Source organism: Myotis lucifugus, unplaced genomic scaffold (assembly GCF_000147115.1).
Source record: "Myotis lucifugus unplaced genomic scaffold, Myoluc2.0 scaffold_294, whole genome shotgun sequence".
Classification (NCBI taxonomy): domain Eukaryota; kingdom Metazoa; phylum Chordata; class Mammalia; order Chiroptera; family Vespertilionidae; genus Myotis; species Myotis lucifugus.
The window spans coordinates 87,990-108,751 of NW_005871342.1; the positions used below are offsets into that span (position 1 = coordinate 87,990).

Consider the following 20,762-nt stretch of genomic DNA (forward strand, 5'->3'; position numbering starts at 1 on the left):
ACCATTCAAATGCTAGACTCAAACATGAAGAAACATTTAATTTGCATTTTATTGTTTTTAAAATAGAACTGTTCTTGGCCTAGGAGAAAAATTTCCTCTAGCACTTGGCATCTTTTGAAAAACTAATAACAAATGCTTCCACCCATGGTTGACTCATAATTATTTCATACTTTTGTGAAAAGAACATGGTAGAAAGTAGTGGCTTTAGACAAATTGTAAAGTCACTCCGGCATTTGTGACAAGTTGTTGGTCAGGAAAGCATCCCTGTGTAGATGCAATATGGTGTTTAAAGTGGTTTTTACTGAAACATTAACAACTTTCAGCTCTGTTGTTAAAAATGAATTTGCATTGTTGGTTTAACCCAGAGAACAGTTTTACGAAGATAAGTGAGTAACAGGATCCTGAGAGATGACAGAAAAATATTGAAGGGGAGACCTACCTTTAATATGTTTTTGTATTTGTACATATATGAAAACCAAAATGACTACTGACTAGACTAGATGGTGATAGGTGATAGCACCAAGGAACAATTTGTTTATTGTTAGCAGGACTGTAAGTGCTGAACGGTGAATAACAAAGAGGAAGAGTAAACGTGTAATAACACAGCACCTATCAGAGCTCAGAAATTTAGAAATTTCACTCTGGTTGAAATGCCAGTCACTTCCTCCCTGCCAGACTCTCCTGAGAGCGCGGCCTGCAGGCCGGAAGGGCGTTCCTTCAGGAGTGGGGGCCCGGCACTGCTCTCTGACCATCTCATTTGACCAGGGGCAGACAGACACACGGCTCAAAACAGGTCAATCGTATTCTCGGACACAGAGAGGCTGAATCGGAAGGTGTTGGCATTAAAGATGCGAGGTCATGAAGAGTTGCCAAAATCAGCAGCATGGCAGCCCCAAAGCCATGTGCAAGCCAGAATTGGAGGAAAAAGAAACTAAAAACCTGACAGAGAAGCAGAATAGTCCGCAGAGAGGAACGTGGAGCAGATGTGAAACAAGGACAAGGTGAGGTTAGGAAACCAGGAAACTCCAGGGAGAGAGGGAAAGACGGAGAGACAGAATCGGGGAGAGAGAGGCTGTCTTGCCTGCTTACTTTCTTCGGTTGAGTTCTGCGTAATGTCTTAAAATAAATCTTGTTTCCTTTACGCTGCTGGCTCGTGTGTTGTGGTTCCTCAGAACCAAGGGATACTTTAGGAAGACCTTCACTGACTGGACTGGAACCAAACGTAAGAAAGAAAGCAAGAAAGACATCTGCACAAAGTGCATTTCCAAACACTATATCCTAAAGCTCATGTGACACTAAAACGCTCTCAATGCTTATTTAATTTTTATCACAGCTATTTTGAGATAGTCGCATGCTATAAAATTCAGCCTTCCTGTTACCTGTTTACTTTTACTTTTTTTAGCCCCACCAAGCTAATGGATCTAGTGCCCTGTCTACAAGTAGCCTTAATGACAAAGAGAGAATGGCTAGAAGCAAGCCAACTACAGCAATAAAAAGTGATGGTTGACAGCCTAGCAGCAAAGGAAGAAACAGAAAAACTAAAAATAGGACAACAATAATTCCAAGGGGGAGGGGGGAGGCCGGGGGAAAGAGCAATCTGGGGCCATGTAGAGTATTTTTGTTAGGCTCTTTTTGTTCCGAGGAACAGCTCAAGTTACATCTAATATTAGGGGAAGGAGTTCCAAGGAATTAAAAAAAACACACACACACAAGGATCTCAGCCCCACAGGGCCTCGTGGGAACCACGAAAGGCCAAATCACCAAGCCTCTGGAAGAACAGGCGTGTAGTGGAGCCAGACCTGAGGAAGACTGGACCCAGGACGCCAGCAAGAATCCATGCTACCCAGGACTTCAGCATCGGGAGTTCGTGCCTCAACACCTACTGATCAGTTCATTTATGTGATTCAGCTCTCCTCTGGCTGCGCCCAGGGGTCTTTTGGCCTCTCTGACTGCCCCTACCTGGCTTCCTCATCCTCTCTTTGGAATTTGTAAACTGCCAGCTCTTGTCGCAACCAGCAGACTCAGTTTTGTTGTTGTTTGTTTGCACAGCACGGTGCTTTCATATTGTTAGGATAGGAATGCCAAAGTCTTTGGGTGGGCCTGAATGTGGCAGTCCCCAATCTCCACCTGCCCCTTATCTTGGCCGTGCCCTCTGCACTCATCGCCATAGCCAGCAGGGTATTCTTTCCCACCTCACAGCCCCTGTTCAGGACTGCTATCTGCTTCCTGTCACTTTTGCTTGCTCTGCCTCATTGGCTCTCTCTCTATACTCTTTTAGCTCCCATTGCGAACCAGTACTTCCCAGGGCAAACCCCCCGAAGGGAGAATCTGGACCACCGCGCCCATTTTTAGCTAAATTTTGCCCACTGGTTCATATAGTAGACTGCTGGCCGGTCCAGAACAGGGCTGCTGAGGTCAGGGGTCTTCGCGTCATCTGCTGTGGCTGAGATGCCTCAAGTTTGCTTAGATCAGAACACAGCTGTTGGGCCAATGCCTCAGCAGGGACTATTATCAGCCAGTCACCTGTAGGAGGGGCTTCGGGGGAGACAGACACCGCAATTGTCCAGGGCGTGGGTCAGAGTGACCTAACTCTAAACCTTAAAAAGCCTGAGAGTGTCAGGCTCCATCTAGCCTCCCCCAAAATTAATGTCTATGATGCTAACAGGGAGGCTTTAAGTAAAAGTTAAATTGTGTTCAGTGTCCTTGAAGGAAGCAGTGATGTCTACAGGATACTTTGAAATAATTTCCACTGAAGATTATAAAACTTAATGGAAAATATTTAATGTGTACTCGGATATTTGAGAAACCTTGGATTTTCAAAAAATCAAATTTTCCTTTGAACTAAGAATTAGCCCTGGTAAGTTGTTAAGAACAGAAGCCCCGAATGTCTTCTAATCCTGGCTCTGCCACTTACAAACTAGCAAGTTCTTTAGTAATGCAGTGCCTCAATCTCCTCATTTAGAAAATGAGGGTAATACCAGCAGCTATCTTGTAGGGTTGTCAGATTAAATGAATCAATTCAGATAGAACCTGTAGATCGAGTAGCTGGTGCACAGTTAGTGCTAAAAGTTGTTCATCATTATCATTACTGCTGCTGTTGTTTTGTTCTTATACAAAAAGGGAGCTACGTACTGATACATTAGTAAAACTTTTATAATGGTTAAGGTTTTCCGATCTGTACATATTTATTCTCTTTTCTTAGACATTTTGTTCTCACTTTGCCACACAAATAACGTACTGCATTTCCATATGAAACAGGCTGCTTTAATCACCCTGCTGTACTTGTAACAGCAGTGTTCTGTTTGGGGGTGTCTGAGTTTATTTTAGCCCTCGTCTGGTCTGTCTGCCCATGAGCTTATCTAGAGCCTAGACTGGAAGGCAGCGCAGGCACGGCAATCTTCAGAGCAGGCTCCACTGCAGACAGTTGTCAATTTGAAAGCAAACACCTTTGAAAAACAACAAAGGCTCTCGCTGATGCCAAAGGATTTATCTAAAGACTGCCTCTCTTTGGAGTCTCTGGCCAGTTCTAGGATGACTTCCTGCCTGGAAACAAGACAGAAAAGTGCCGGAATGCGTGCATGCCAAAAGCGCTGGGGCTCAGAAGGAGTAAGACTTGGTAGTGAAGCCATCAGAACCAGCTAGGGAGCTTAAGAAAATATATCAATGCTGTCCCACCTTGGGCCAGTTAAATTCTAAACCTCAGCTGTGGGGAGGGGCAGGGGGAGAACAAACAGCCATATTTTTAAAGTTCCCTCAATGCTCCCCCCAAGAGCTCCCCACTGTTCTAGGGCTTCCTCTAATTTGCTTCTGCCACTGGGCAGGGCCTCCTCGGAAGTCAGGTGTCCAGGCAGGAACAGAAGAAAGGAGAAAAGAAGACACTGCCCAAGAAGCTGCCCATCACAGCAGCCTCCTCACCAGTCAGCCAGGCCTTACCTTCTGCTTAGCAATGAGCAGAACCCGAGTGGGAAGAGAAAAGGTTCTGATTAGTGTGGCCTGCCTTCGCAGAGCCTTCAAAACAGTTAGGAAGCCAATATTCACACATAAGCAACGATGGCAGAGCTGTGGAGCCTTAGACTGAGGCTGTGATTAAAGGATGTGTTTTGAGAGTTCAGCCAAGGGTGAGGGGAAAGGTTGATATGGAGGAGATGGAACCTCCTGAGAATGAGTAAGATTTGGGGACAAAGGGAGCATGAGGAAGGCAGTTACAAGAACAGTGAACAGAATGAACAGGGTCAAAGAAAGGGCATGGGGTAGGGCAAGTAATAACCAGGGCACTCTAGCTAGGGTACTGAGCTTTCCTGGAAATAGAAGGAAATACACTTGGATGATTTCAGTAGAGTGGGGCCAAATTGTAAAGGGCTGGTGTACTAGTCTGAGTAATTTAAACATCATGCAATAGGGAACAGGAAGCTGCTGTGAGGTCTTGAGTAACAATAGACAATGTTTTCAAGTAATCTAACAGAATACTGTTAGATAGGAGGAAAGATGACTGGGTCATACAGACTGTTACAATAATACCAATGTGAAAAAACCCCCAAAAACATATGAAGGCCTATGGTCACAGTAGAAAGAGATAAAGAAAAAAAGTAAATTCTAGAAATAGGTTTACATTTTTTGTGTATGTGCTAATTTTGACTTTGATTTTTAGCAGACTATATAATACATGTACATTATAAAATTTGAGAAATCACATAAAAGAAAAATACCATGCACCTCTTTGACATATTTCTTTCTAGTTTTCCATATATTTTTATGCATTTGAGCTCTCACTGCCTAAGCAATTTTGTAACATGTCTTTAATATAATAGTGTGATAATCTTCCCAGGCCTTCATAGCTCTAAGCTTCATTTTTGTAGCTGTGTGGCCTTAGCTGGTATGAATACACTGTGATTTACTTGTCAGACAACAGCTTTCAAATTGCCATCAATTCTCCTGGTAAAACAGTGCTGGGTAGAAGTACATCTCTATGCATTAATCTTTGTCCATCTTGATGGTTTTAACCCTACGATAAATTCCTAGACATGCCATGACTGCATAAAGCTTTTTTTTTTTTTTTCAGAGTTCTTGCTACTTACTGAAAATTTGCTTCCCAAATGTATGGATTAATTGGCACTCCTGCCAACAGATTATAGCAACACTGGATTCACTCTACCTTTGCTAATTTGCTGGAGTAAAATATAAAACCTAATTTGCATTTTTTATTTGTGAGGTTGAACTTTTTATGTGCTTATTTAGTCACTTGTATTTCATCACTATGAATGCTCTGTTCATTCTCCCTTTCCATCAGAGAAATCATAAGAAGGAATAAATTTTAAGATTGAATATATTAAGGATGAAAAAAGAGAAAAGAGTCATGTTCTTGGCAAAAATAAACAAGACAAAGTAAAAAGAAAAAAAGATCCCATAAACAAAATGAAAGGTTAAATAGCAAGCTAAAAAAATGCAATATATATGGCAGGAAAGAGACTACTTTCCATAAAATATAAAGAGCTTACACCAATCAATAGGTCACTAATCTAACAGAAGAATGGGTAGCGGACATGAACAAATAGTTCTAGAAAAGGAAAGGAAATACAAGTGGACTTTCAACACAAACAGATACTTAACCTCACAATAAAATATGCCAGTTAACAAATTTGCAAAAACCAAAATGTTTAACAACAGACTTTGTCAAGAGGCTTTTGGGAAACAAGCACTCATCTATTGTTCATAGACTGTTAATTTATATGCTCACTTTGGGGAATAAACAGACAACAGATATCAATTTGGAAAATGGACATATCCTTTGACCCGACAATTCCACTTTAAGGAATTTATCTTACAGATCATTCACAATGTGTATGCAATAATATGTAACTCAGAAAATACTTGCAGATCTGTTGGTAAGAGCATAATACTGGACACAATGTAAGGTACATCAATAGGAGGTTATTTAAATAATATATGTGCATCTATACAGTTGAGTATTACTAATCCATTAAAAAGAACAGTAGGTACTGATATACTATTTCTATAAGATATATTGAGTAAAAAAGCAAGGTTCAAAGACTATGACTTGTGAAAGGGATGGGGTGGGGAGGATATATATATGTATCTGCATTTGCTTGAACAGGCACAAACTTGTTTGGGATTGATACATTTGACACTGATAATAACAGTTGCCTGGGGGAGGGGTGCTGAAGGTATGGGAACGGAGCCAGGGAAGTAAAAAGAGAGTTTCACACTATGTCTTATTCCTTTTGAATTTTATATCATACATCTGCAATGGGAAAATGTGCCTGTTGAGAGTATGATGATGGCTTTTCTACATTGTGTGAAATTAAGGTTCAGAAGAGCAGCTGCTTGGATTCTCTCTGAATTATGATTCAGATAAAGCTGCCTCAGTTAGCACCCCTCTCTGCGCCCCCCGCCCCGGGATGTAAGAAAAGATGGTAGGGGCTGTGAACGTTGACTTCCCTGTTATATCACCAGCATCTAGCCCAGATGGGGAGTCTGTCTTAGACTACCAAGATTCTAATCTAAAGAACAGAAAAATGGAGAAGCCACAGAGAGAAACAGACAGGTCAATGTGCAAGGCAGACTCAGAGACAAAAGCATTTAGGAGTGAAAAGAAAGTTCTTTGCAAAAACGCTGCAAGGGAGTCAGACTCCAGGCAGGCTCGGAGGCAGCCTGCCTGTTCCCTACCAGGGCTGTGTGTCTACAGCAAAGTGGAGAGGGCTGTGGAGAGATGAAGCCGGAGAGGTGGGCAGGGCCAAGTTGCTATGGGCCCTGGAAGCCATGCAAAGGAGTGAGAAGAAAAGAGGGAAGTTAGAAAGAAACTGAAAGCACAAGCATATTGTTCAGACTACTCTGGCTTCAAGAGTCAGCGGCCTAAACCAAAGAGGGAATGTACTGGCTTGTGTAACTGGAAAGTGTCGGAGATTGGACAATATCATCAGGATATTCTTTCCCTTTCCCCACCCTCACACCCACTTTTTGTGCTGGCTTCCATCTCTTATAGCCTCTTTCCACATGCTGGCTTCTGGCAACTCCAGCTTTGTGATGAACAGATAAGTGGCCCTAGCAGTTCCTGATAGTTCCAGTAAAAATCTTAGAACTGATTTTCATTGGACAACTTGGGTCACGTGCCCATCCTTGAAATAACTATGTTCAAAATGTTAATAGGTCAGGCTAGGGTCATATGATCACCCCTAATGGGGCAGGAAGGCAGTCCCCCAAAGAAAGTAGAATGCCGTTTCAAACCCCACTCTAAGCAAAACCAAAAGACCCAGGGAAGTTGTTTCCTTCTTTACACATAAAAATTGGAAAGAATCTTTGGAGAAAGAAAAAGTTAAGATGCCAGAGAAGACAGGGAGATTGTGGGAGCAAACCCTGGAAGACATGGGAAGGGATGGAGTTCAGGTAGGAACCTGGGTGGCTGAGATGATTATGGACTCGTGGGGCTGGGAAGAACTTCAGCTCCCCTCCCCACTCCATTACAGGGCCATTTGACATCCACTGGGATGTGTTCAGTAATGGATAGTTCATGATTTTGGAAAGTATTGAATTTTATTGTCAAACAGATTTGATTCTTTAAAATGCCTGCTTTTCATTAAACTGAAATCTAGTTCTCAGCTTGCCCTATAGATTAACAAACCTTAAGGCTACTACCTCATTGGATGGTCCACCTTTAAGTGCCGGAAGACACATTCCTGACAGCATTTTCTCTTTCGGCCAAGCCCACAAGTACTTTTGACTACATATTAGGTGACAAGATTTTCAGCCTAAGTGTCTTTCTCTGGATTCATGCTCATTTGTGTGTGTGTCTCCTTAAAAGGCACTAAGCCTCCAGATGAGGCCTGACCACTGCTGAGTTCAGTGAGACCATCTTTTGTTTTTGCTCTCTTTTAAAAAACCTTTTTAAAAATCCTCACCTAAGGATATGCTTATTGATGAGAGAGAGAGAGAGAAACAATGTTGACAGAGAAACATCAATTGGTTGCCTCCTGCACATGTCCCAACCAAAATCCCCAAACCTAGGTATGTGTGTTGACCAGGAATTGAACCTATGACCTTTTTAGTGTACAGAATGACACTCCAACCGACTGGGCCACCTCGCCAGGGCTATTTTTGCTCCCTTTATCTGGACGTTATACTAATGCAATTTAAGATTTCATTGGATTTTTTTTTAACACTGTATTATTACCAACAAAAAACCCAGGTGTTTTTGTCTCATGAATGGTTGCTAAGTCAGGCCTTTTGTAATTATGCAAGTGGTAATGTTTTTGTGTGGTTTGTTGTAGTTTTTTTTTTAGCCAAGAAAATGGAACTTTCTTATTTTTTCTTTTAAATCTCTTCTTGTTGTTTCTTTCAGACCCATCCTGTTATTGGTCCTGCCAAAACATGACCCTTAATAACCAGGTGGTATAAGACCTGTAGACTCTGCTGCGAAAGAATGGACCCCTCATTAACCCAACTCCTTTGTCACATGTTGTACCACTGATAAATGGGCAGCCTTTCTAGCCCAGAGCTGTGTGTGTGTGTGTGTGTGTGTGTGTGTGTGTGTGTGTGTGATGATGAGCTTTGTCCTATGGTTTCAGGTCAGTCACTGGCAACCTTTGCCCCCACTTTAGTTTGTATCAACTGTTCTGGATGAGAGAACACCATTTCACCCCTCTCCCAAGGCCAATGAAAGGGCAGTAGCCAGGCCTTAGCCCGTTTTCTCAGTGGTTAGAGCATCAGCCCTCGGAGTGAAGGGTCTCGGGTTCAATTCCAGTCAAGGGCACCTACCTCGGTTGCAGGCTCAATCCCCAGTGCTGGTGGGGGCGTGTCTTTCTCACATCGATGTTTCTCTTTCTCTCCGTCTCTCCCCCTCCTTTCCACTCTCTCTAAAAATCAATGGAAAAATATCTGTGGGTGAGGATTAACAAAAAGGAGGAGGGGAGGGGAGGGAAGAGAAGTAGCCAGGACAGCTCTAGGGGGCATTTAGAATCAGTCTCAGCTGGCCTGTGTTTTAGAATAGAGCCCTTTAGTGGGAGCCCTGACTACCATCACCATGTAACCAAGTGGTCTGATGAGCCTTTTACTCACCCACATTCCTAGATACCTACTCCCTAACATTCTTACTGGAACTGAAGACCCTGTGCTGTACCTGTGTTATCTGAGGGGTCCGGATTCCTTTATGACTCCCTCATCTGGTTCATAGAAGAACCTTTTCATGGGGCTATACCTGCTTCCAGAATTTCTAAGGGCCTCTCTGATCTAAGATTTGCATTCCTACATGTCACCTCAGGCTTCTTAGACGAACCCTTTGCATGTAGACGTACTCCAAAGTGAAGTAAAATTCACTTTGTCCTTTGGAATTGATGATTTAAAAAAAATTTATTGATTGATTTGAGAAAGAGAAATATCAATTTGTTGTTCCACTTATTTATGCATTCATTGGTTGATTCTTATACTAGGGTATATGCCTTGACTGGGGATCAAATCTAGAACCTTGGTGTATCAGGATGATGCTCTAACCATCTGAGCTACCCAGCCAGGGCTGAACTTGATTTTGACTGCAGACATCTCCCTGATAGGAGGTGCCTCTTTTGCTTCAGTTCATTTCCAATGCTCTCTCAGCCCCAACACCGCCCTCCTAACAGCTTGAGCTTGCTTCCCCACCAGGAGTTCCCAAGTGCTCGAGGCTCTGAGAAACTGTCAATTATGATCATTAAACAAAATGTGCAACTGGGACACTGAGGATGTGGTCAAAAGTGGAGCCTCTTTCCTAACCCAAAGAAGGGAGGTAAATTGTGCCAGGAGTAGATACCAACTGTCTGTTTGTGGCAGGATAGTAAGAAGCTAGGACAATTCCTTGACACGCAAAATAAGGGAAATTGAGACAAAACAATTAAACAAGGCCAAACTATTTGAGCAATTTACAGCCAGACAACGAATCACAAAGTTTTAATTTCCCCAACCAAGGACACCTAATAGCAAATGGTTTACACATTCTAGACAGTGCCCAGATAGAACGGCCTGGTCCCAGACCCTATTTGATGACGTTCTTTGAAAATAAATCTATCCAGAAAATAACCCCTGACATCTCTATATATACATTTTTTTAAATCTTTATTGTTGAAAGTATTATGTATGTCCCCTTTTTCCCCATCGACCCCTTCTAGCCCACCCCCTGCCTCAGGTCTCTGTATGTACATTCTGATGAATTAACCTATTGAACACACCTGGAAAGCTAATGAATATTCTGGTAAGACCCTCTCCTGAGACCTCCCCTAGGATTCTGGCCAGCCAAAGAGAGATTAAAGCCTCAAGACAAAAGACCCATGGCAAGCTCTAGCTAGAGTACGGCCACACCTTGTATCTCTGCTCTCTTTCTCCTAAATTCTAAAGGACCCCACGAGACTTGCAACCAGGGGAGTAGTGGGCAGTGGCAGCTTATCCCAGGCTTACTCCCTGAACCTGTCTCCAAGGCCCCCTTTTCCTCTGACTTTCTCCTGTTGCGTCTTCTACCTTAAGCCCTTCCTTTGTTCCACTGTCCCCAGCTTAAATAAACATACTCTCAAAATCACCTGGACTTGTTTGTGAAATCTTTCCTGCATGAAGTCAAGAACCCATACACTGATGGCTGACCTGAGACAGACCCACGCCAGGCCTGGTTCCTGGTTCCTCAATGCAAAAAAATAGTGCATAAGAAGTAATGACTAAATCTAACAGGAAATTTTGTAAGAATTCTTAGATACTGAAACATTCTTCCTTACCAATTCAAAATTAGATCAGAAAATGAAAATGATTTTTCTTTGTATTTGTTAGCCTGTCTAAGATTAAAAACTGAAAGCCCGAGCCTAGATGTGTGGGACTTTTTCATAGCAAAATAGAAAGAAAGTACCTGGAAGGCAATCCAAATAAAACCATTGAACAAGAAGTCATGCTGACATATCTGCTGTGGAACTGTTCATCAGAATGTTTAGACCGGATCCAAGAATGTCAATCCACTGGCTCGCATACTGATTATTTTGGGACTGGACACAGAATTCAGAAGGAAAAATATAAGATTAGCACTCAAAGAAACTGCCAATTCTAAATTTAAAGATATTAGCAAATGTACTCTGCATTTCTTTTATCAAAAAAAGTCAAAATACAGTTTTGCATTTAATATGGACAGTTTAAAGTGTCTAAAATAAATATCAGTTATTTCAGAATAAAAAATATTAAGAACCATAAGGTGGTAGGTCTTAGAAGAGGAAAGGAGGAAGAATTCAAGAGCTCATGGGGAAGAAAATGATACTGGATTTTCCCTGAGCCTGGACCAAAGACAGAGAGACTTGAAGAAGAGGAAGCGAGAGATGACATGTGGGAAGGGAGGGTGAGGAGGTTGATGCTTCCCCAAAGACCTGGGTTTTCCAGTAAAGGAAGGGCGAGAAACTACTTTTAAAAAATATATTTTATTTTATTAGAGAGAGGAAGGGAGAGAAGAAGACATCAATTTGTTATTCCACTTATTTATGCACTCATTGGTTGATTCTTTTATGTGCTCTGTCCGCACCTCACCCTTGATACCTTGGCGTTCTGGACAATGCTCTAACCAACTCAGCTATCCAGCCAGGGTTGAGAAACCACTCTGTTTCCCTCACTAGACTATAGATTTTGTTAGGGCAGCGAATGGATCTGTTTTATCCCCTACTGTAAAACCCATCACCCAGGACAGTGCATGGCATATTGTTGATTCTCAATTAATATTTGTTAAATAAAATTAATGAGTGTGGGCATAGGGACTTAGAAGAGTGGGAAGTGCTGGGAATGGCTTTGTTAGTAGTAAACAAGAAATGAATAATGGGGTTACTAATTTGAGGTTAGGTGGCATGCATTTAAAGCAAATCATTTTTCTGAAGTTCAGAAGCAAGAACAGAAAAACAGACAGATGGGAACTGACATGACCAAGAGAGCAGAATGGAAAAGGGGTAAGAGGGTCTGATATGCATGTGAGAGCAATGGAGGCTAGGCTGGAAATGGGGTCAAGGGTGGAGACAGAATGAAGGCAGCAATAGACTGTCAAGGTCAGGAGATTACAAGTACTTCTGAGGGCTTTAGGACAAAGAACTTCTTTAAAACATCAGTGTAGCATATAGCTTTGTAACAGGCTAAGCATCCAACTCAAATTTTTACTCTAAATTATGTGACTATTCAGACGTGGACTGTGATTTGTTTTTCTTTGTAGCCTGGTTTGTTAATTAAATGAATTTTAAAAAGGAGGGGAAAAGGAAGGTAATTAGTTAAAGACATGATTGACATGTCTTATGTCATTTAAATTATGAGCTATTCAGATCTTTATGCACATATAAACGTCTATAAATACTTGCCCATTCCATCACAAACACCTGCAGCTATTTTGTGCAATATGGATTAATAACAATGATGGAAACATCTATCAGTTATTTGAGTTGTGTTCTATCTTCTATGCTGTAGGATGGAGCCAAGATCTTGTAAATACTGGGCTTGAGGACCCAGGGAACAAGCTGGAGATTTGGAGTTACTGAGGGCAGAGAACTAGAACTGAATTCCTGGGCATGGGCACCTTGTCCAGGATCAAGAACCAGGGGACTAGCCAGGTCGAAGGGAGGGACAAATGAGCAGGTAGTCAAAATCCAGAATTACTGTGTGTTTGCCTCTTTGTAAGAACCAAAAGTCAAATTCTCTGCTAAGACCCTTTAGCCTTTTAAGTTCTTTGCCTTCAGTATCAAATGTACTTTCCCTTCTAGGATTTCCTATTTAAAAGATGAGTTTTTTGAATGAATTTTCTTATCGCCTCTTGTTGAAATGTGTTCTTTTTATTTTGTTTTAAATTTTTTCATACCATTTATTTTTCAAATACACATAATTAGGTTTCTCAGGCTGGAAAATTTTCACTTGTGAAAAATAAATGCAAAGGTACATGAGAAGTCTAGTAAAGAAAATATAGTGACTCATTGTTAAATGGGAGTGAGGTGGGAGTGGAGATTGAAAGGAGAAGAGAATTAAAGGAACTTCCCCCCTCCTCCAGATTTCCTAATCTTCAAAATGTAATATTTCAAGGGACTTCATTGTTCATTTTGAAGGAAAACAAAAAACTCTACACTCATTTTCATATTGCGTTTATAAGTCAGTAATATGAAGATGGAAACAAAGGAAATACCTCTTTATGACTGATCATCTACTTTAGTCATCCAAATCCTTGAATCTGATTGCACTGCAGATTTGTACTTCTGAAAATAGAATATCTCAAGTATTGTTTTGAAATCTCAAAATGCTTGCTATTAAATTATTCCTCTTCTGTTTAACTCTGAAACACAAAGAAGATAACATAAAAGAGCTTGTGTGATGTATGGATCAACAATATACAAAATCATCTGGATTAGGCACCTTCCTCCTCTTGGTAAAAAATATGTGGTAACACAGCTTTAGTGTGTGGGAATTTTCATTTGAACAAAGCCATCTCAAAATCACAGCCGCATAGTAATTGTTCAGTTTTCCTCTCATGGCCTTGAGACATAGTGGTTAAAAGTTTTGCTTTTATCACAGGGTATAAAACCCCTAAGAAACTATTTGAAATTGAATACAGATCTCTGGCCCTGAGACTTCAGATATTTTTCTCCCTTGCTTAGTTATCCAACTATTTTAAAAATCTTATTCTCTTTGATCACTGATAGGAATGTTGGCTTGGCACAGTCATTTTAGCTCCATACTTTGAAAACTCCCAAGTATGAATGTCAACAAGTTAACCAAGGGTTCTAAATCCCCACTCCCCGCCCCTCATCCCCATCCCCAAGTATCATTTAATACATTCAAGGTATGACATGTCATCTCATGCCCATCTTTTTAGATCACATAGACTTTCAATTAGCCATTTTGGATTCTGACCACATTTGCTAGGAAATAACTGTTTAAATATGTCTTCTAATACATTTCTGATGGGATTCCCCTGGCAAAGGTAGTTGCAATTTTTAAAACTGAAACCATCCTAGAAATAGACTTGTTTTTGGAAATTGCTGATGAGTTTCCTAGCTAGCATACATGGAGCTAAAGTGACAATTCCACTGAAGAGAATAAATGGCAGAAAAGAAGGATGAAGGGAGCACTCCGCCAAACAGGCTGTTCACTTCCAGCAGGAGTTAGTTCATACCACATTGCCTCTTCCCACTGTTCTCTCTCTGCTTAAATGTTTTGTCTTCTTACTGTTTCAGTGCTGAGATCCTGCCAAAAATATTAAACTCGATTTGAAAGGAAGTGGAAAATATAAAAATAAAACTTCAAAAAATGTTATTACAGGGAGGAATAATTTTCTTTAAAATTCTATTGTTCTATGATACTCCACCTTCAAATAAAAGCCAGTGAAACCAATATCCACTCATCTGAAAATGACACTTTTGATAATATTTACTGAGCTATTACTATGTGCCAGGCACTCTGCTAAATGCTTTATAGTTAGTATTTTATCTAATTCTCACAGAAATCCCAAGAAAGAGGTACGTTTATTGCTCTCATTGTAAAGATGAGGAAACAGATGTAATGGGACCTTGATCTATGAGCATTCATCTCTCTGTAACAGGCAGACCTTGGGGATATTGAGGTTGCCACAATAAAGCAACTAATGCAATAAAGCAAGTCACAATTGTTTTAGTTTTTCAGGGCATATAAAAGTTAGCATGTTTACATTATACTATGGTCCAGTGATTTTCAACTGGTATTTTCAAAAGCTAGCAAGAATTTTTAAAACATGCAATACCTGACTATTTAGTGGGACACTGGTCTCTTTTCCCTTATATTGTCAAATAAAAATAATGGCAATAGTCAACACAACAATAGTCATCCAGTGTGAATGCTGTCTTGAAGCATAAATAAACAGTTCATATAATAGAGTTGCATCTTGTTGGTCACGTCGCATTATAAGGTTGTGTCTGATTGGTTAATTCTTGGTACCAGAAATCCTTATATACCAGCATAGGCACCTAATTTTTTATAAAGTCACTTTGGAGCAAAAAGGGTAGATAATTACTATTGTAATTTTTAAGGAAATCAATCAAAATTATACTTTTGGGTCAGATCAGCAATATATATATTGGTGTGCTGCAGAATTTTAGTAAGTAGTTTATGTGTGCCATGAGATAAAAACGTTGAAAATTGCTGTAGTCTCTTAAATATACAATAGCACTATGTCTAAAAAAAAGTACATACCTTAATTTAAAAAAAAACACTTTATTGCTGAAGAGGGGCAGAAATCACTATAGAGAACACGATCTATGTAGATTTGGAGTAAATTTTTTGAAGCAGATTTAACTAGATGCTCAATTTATTCACAAAGTAACTTAGTATTCCATCCATAGACTATCTAGCTTTGAGTCTTGTATATTCAGTGCAACCTCCTAAGTAAACTAGTTGTAAAACATACTCCTCGTGATTTCACTAAGGTGGTTTTATGTCAGCTGCAAACCACAGGGTATGGCCCCCAATACCCCACCATGTTGTCAAGGCATCGGGAAGAACAGTTGTCTAGGGACGGTTAGAGGCCACACACTTGTCACCAAGGTCTCCTGTTCATGGGTCATCATTATTATCAGATTCCCTAACCCGCCTTCCTCTCCAACAGCACAGGATTTCCTTGAGAAGGTGACAGCCTGAATGCTGCCTAATTAGGCTATGTGATTTCAAGAGTGAATGTACTTCGTTACATTATTTGGTGTAAGGTTCTAGGTCATATCTAAAAATACCCCAGCTTGAAAATTAACCCAATCTCTTGTCTGCTTTTGTTTGGAATCTTTTCACTTTCTAGAGAATAATGCGAAAAGCTAAATCCAGTATTACGTAAGTGTTATTCGTTTGTTAAAACTATATTTTGTAAGTGAGAAAATTATTCTTTGTGTACATTTAAAAATAATCCCTTTCAGTTATATAACTAGCAATCAGGACCAGTTTGTTTGTGGGCATGTGTTCATACACATTTTTTTTATACCTGTCTTGCTTCAAAAAGGATAACAGATGGGTTACAGATACATATAATATAGCGCCAGAAAAATGAAATCTGAAGTTGGTGAAGGAATGGAAACAGAATTTAAGCCAGGAGTGAGTTAAGTATATAAAACGCATCCTGTTTGATCTTATACACAGGCCGGAAGGCCACATATATGGCTCTAAGCTTTTTCACAACCAAGGGAAATACTGTTAGTTCCACAATTACGTATTCAGAAGACAAAAACAAAAGAGATAATAAACAAAGGAAATAACTGTATCAGGTGCTAAAACCAAGGAAAAATACTTTCCAGATCTTGCTAGAGAGATTATTATAGTCACAAACTCCATGGCACTTTCTTATAAATCCCTTAATGAAGGCCCAAAGTAATAGACCAAAGAGAATTCATTAAGGAAGGAGCCGTGGTGTGTTGAGCAAGGCCACTGTGGAGCGCATCCACCCATGCATGATCTGTGTCTGTGGCACATCCTGCGGTGACACAGGGCACGGTGACACAGGGCACGGCTTTCACATCTGTATACGCTGGGCTCAACATTGTGGGTCAGAGGAGTTCTGCACAGCTAGAACCTAAATGCTGAAACCTTGTAGAGGAGAAAAAGGAAAGAACCGTAAAGGAAGAAATTTCTATGACCCTGCCAGAAAGAAAAGGAACCAACTTGGACCTCAGTAAATTTATTTACATAATGACGGGTAAGGGTGAGTGGCCAGGAAGTAGCACATTCCAGTGAGTCAACTCTGCCTACTGAGAATCTCCCAGGTCTTCCTGGATGAGGTCCCAAGACTGCCTCCCCAAGCCACATTAAATGACTGTGGGAATAAAGGCCCCAAGCTCCAACTCCTGGTTGCATTTTTTTCCCAGCGAAACAAACTCCAGGCAAAGCTTCCTGCCTCCAATAACCTACCCAGTACTCCTGTAACATGACAGGACAACACTTTACCATTTTTGTGTCTCCCAATGTTTAGGGAAGGCACGCCATGTGGGCATGGCTAGATTTCTTTGCTTGCTTCCTTGCTCTTTCCTTGGCATTAAGTTCCTCACCTTCAAAGTTTAGTGGGAAAGACCTGCACATAACAATGAAGTACTTTACACGGCAAATTATAGAGGTGAGCACAGGGTTGCTGTGGATTGACTTGGCCTGTAAGAACATGCAAAGGTTAATGTAATTGAGCCAGGCAGAAGAGGAGGAGGAGAAGGAAGAAAGTAGGAAGAAAGAAGGAAAAAAAATGACAGGAGAAAGGAGGATGTATGGTACCACAAAAACTTGATGCAGCTGAAGAAATTCATACTTTGTGGCACCAATGGAGGGGCCAGGCTGCCTGTATGGCCCAAATCCCAGCTCTGCCACTTACCAACTACATGACTTGAGCAAATTACTTAGGATCTGGAGCTTCAAATCCTAAGATGTTGAAGGGATAATAATAGCACCTACCTTTTAGGATTCTTATGACAATTAAATGGCTTAATATTTATAAAGCACTTAGAACAGTTCCTGACATGTACTATGTACTCAATGAAGAGTAGCTATTATTGTAACCCTGTTGTTCTCTTTCACTCATTCCCCACTTTTATTCCATTCTACACAGCCTTATAGATTCTGACTCTAAAACAAATACCGAGACCATTCACTTCTGTCTCCATCTTGGGCCAAACAACTATGATTTCTTTCCTGGATTCTTGCAGTAGCCTCCTAACTGGTCTTCCTGTTTCCACTCTTGTTCTCCCACAATCTGATTCACAAAGCAAACAGAGTGATCCTTTGTTGTTGTTGTTGTTGTTAATCTTCACTGGAGGATATTTTTTACATTGATTTTTAGAGTATAGAAAGGAGGGGGAGAGAGAGAGAGAGAGGCACATTGATTGGTTGCCTCCTGCAGGTGCCCCAACCAGAGCCAGGGATTGAGCCTGCAACCAAGGTACGAGGACCCTTTAGTCCACGGCCGACACTAATCACTGAACAAACCAGCTAGGGCCAGAGTGATCCTTTGCAACGGTAAGTCAATCACACATCGTACCAACTATTTAGAATTCTGCTTATCAGAACTTTAAAAGGTCTTTAATAATGACTCCCTCTATCTCTCTAACCCTATGCCATTTATATTCCCTCTTTTAAAAAAATATATTTTATTGATTTTTTTACAGAGAAGAAGGGAGAGGGATAGACAGTTAGAAACATGATAGCTCAGCTGCCTCCTGCACATCCCTACTGGGGATGTGCCCGCAACCAAGGTACATGCCCTTGACTGGAATCGAACCCGGGGCCCTTGAGTCCGCAGGCTGATGCTCTATCCACTGAGCCAAACCAGTTAGGGCTGTATTCCCTCTTACTCACTCTACTTCAGCCTCTAGCTGCCCGGATGTGGCAAGTTTGTCTTGCTAGGACCTTTGCACCTGCTATTCCATCTGCCTTCCCCATCTTTTGTTTTCCTTGTTCTTGTCCTGGAGAACACAGCTCAAATGTCAGCAGAGTGGACTTCAGTTTGAGACACTGAAGTAACAGCCTACCTAGTTTCTGCCTCTCCCAACGCCCGCCCCCTCCAGAATGTAAGCTCCATAGAGCAGAAACAAAGGCTGTCTTTTTCATTACTGTGTTCCCAGTGCCTATAACAACAAATGTCTCTCCAACATACCAGGTACTGAATCAGTATTTATTAAATTAATGTCGAGTGGATTAGAATAGAGGAAGAATGGAGAAGGCCGCCAAACATTAAGGCACCAGGGGCCAATTATTATGCGTTTGCAGTAATCCAGTGGGAAATGACGAGACAGTAGCAGTGGTTTTCAACCTTGGCTGTGCATTGGAATCATCTGGGGAGTGATTCTTAAAAACCCTGATGCCGGTGGACCATCCTCAGAGATTCTGATTTAACTGGTGGATGCAGCCTGGGCATCAGGATTTTTAAAAGCTCCACCACGTATTCTACGTGCAGCCAAAGTTGAAACCAACAGCAGAGTGAGTGCAGGGGTGTTTAGAGTGTATCATAAGTAGGACATGGTGGCTAATTTTGAATTGGAAGTGGCCAAAAGGAGGGTTTCCTGGGAAAAATCTAGATTTCTGGCTTGGGCCTGGGTGAACGAGACAGGCAAGTTTCGAGAAAAAGATAAATTCTGCCTTGGACAGACTAAGTTTGAGGTGCCTTTGGGGATTCAAGTGGAGATGTGCAATAGATTTGTTTCTTAATAGACTTACGTTGCCTTAGTGAAGAGTAGGAAATCCCTCTACTTTTCAAGAAGACAAGCAGGAAGAGGCATCCTGGAAAATATGACAATTGCAGTGTGCCAGGCCACTCCCACCCGGCACAGCCTCTTTACTCAAAACCCCCTTCCAAGCCCATGCCCCATCTGTTCTGAAACGCTGTTCAACATGTTGACATATTTTCAAGAAGGATTACATTATGTATGAGTACTGTTCCATAAATCCATTTAAATCACTATTCTTGTACTACCTTTAGGCTTAAACTATCCCTTTGATTAAATTGCTGGCAGCCTTCAAATAGCATTTAAAGGAATATACGTCTAACAGCTTAAAAACTTCCAATATATGAAAATAAAACATGCCCATCATTACTTCCTTTTAGTTTCGTCGTTAAAGATACTTAAATTGCCTCGCTTGTTTAGTTTTCTAATTGGTAAACATTTACTGGGTTACCAAAGACACCAAGTACCATCTGAAAAACCATGATTCCTTGGTTTGTTTCTAATTTAAATTAGACACACTAACACAAAGGCCGAAAGGGCGATATATTTAGTTAAGTAACAGATGGCAAAGGGACATTCTGTCCAGCATCTATCACATTCCATTTCTCAGTATTCCAAGGAAGAGTAAATTTAAATCTTGAAGAGAAATAAACTAGGAAGGAATGGACTAGGTCTGGACTGAATATTTACTCAACTAAGAATTGATAGCAAGTCATGCTTAGGTTAAAAAAACTCAAAGGGGATATGAACTGGCTTAAAGAATACAAGGGGGTGGCCCGGCTAGTGTGGCCCAGTGGTTGAGCATGGACCTATGAGCCAGGAGGTCACGGGTTCAATTCCCAGGTCAGGGACATGCCCAGGTTGCCAGCCCGGTGTGGGATGTGCAGGAGGCAGCCAATCAATGACTCTCTCATCATTGATGTTTCTCTCTCTCTCTTTTCCTCTCCCTTCCTGAGATCAATAAAAAATATACATATTTTAAAAAAAGATGAGGGGATGGAACAAAGCTAAAGTAATTCCGAATGTATCACTAAGAACTGAAATATGAATTCTCAATACTTAAACGACTTTGAGAAATTAGGAAAGGAAAAAAAAAAAAGTCAGCGGAAAATATTCCCCGAGCCCTTTTGTAGGGTGTTAAATTGTGGCTCAGGCTGCTCCCCGCAGCCCCCGCGGAAGACTGAGGTCTATTGACACTAACCGGGCGCGGGCGGGGGCGCGCCTCCCTCCGGGGAGGGACATTCCCCGGCGGATGGCGGACAGCGGACAGCGGACGGCGGACGGTGGACGGCGGCAGGACTCACCGCCCAGCCCCGCCCCGGGCCCCCTCTCCCGGAGCCGCCCATCCAGCCCGGGACCCGGAGGACAGAGGCATGAATACGTCATGGCGTGCGAAATCCCCAAGTCCAGCATCTTCCTCCAGCTCAGGGGCAGCCGCCGGCTCCGGGCGACCTGCTGCGGGGGCCGCGCTCCGGGACTCCCGGACCCCGGGACCCCGGGCCGCAGGCGGGGCGCTCCCGCACCCGCGCGGGGTGAGCAGTGTGCGAGCCATAGGCTGCACCCGAAGGCGCCCGCTCCGGC

General features: G+C 41.7%; 1 long non-coding RNA gene across 5 annotated transcripts in view; it reads right to left on the reverse strand.

Annotated features, from left to right (window-relative positions):
- Positions 1–20,708, reverse strand: part of LOC102421920 — a 67,383-nt gene extending 46,675 nt beyond the window's left edge. For 4 of the 5 annotated variants that reach the window (XR_002831972.1, XR_002831970.1, XR_002831974.1 and 1 more), the window contains exons 1-3: positions 20,383–20,708; positions 13,154–13,300; positions 10,871–11,003 (exon numbers count right to left, since the gene is read on the reverse strand). This is a non-coding gene — a long non-coding RNA (uncharacterized LOC102421920). The remainder of the gene's footprint in view (positions 1–10,870; positions 11,004–13,153; positions 13,301–20,382) is intronic. The other variant, XR_002831973.1, reaches the window with a different exon arrangement.
- Between the last annotated feature and the right edge of the window lie 54 nt (positions 20,709–20,762).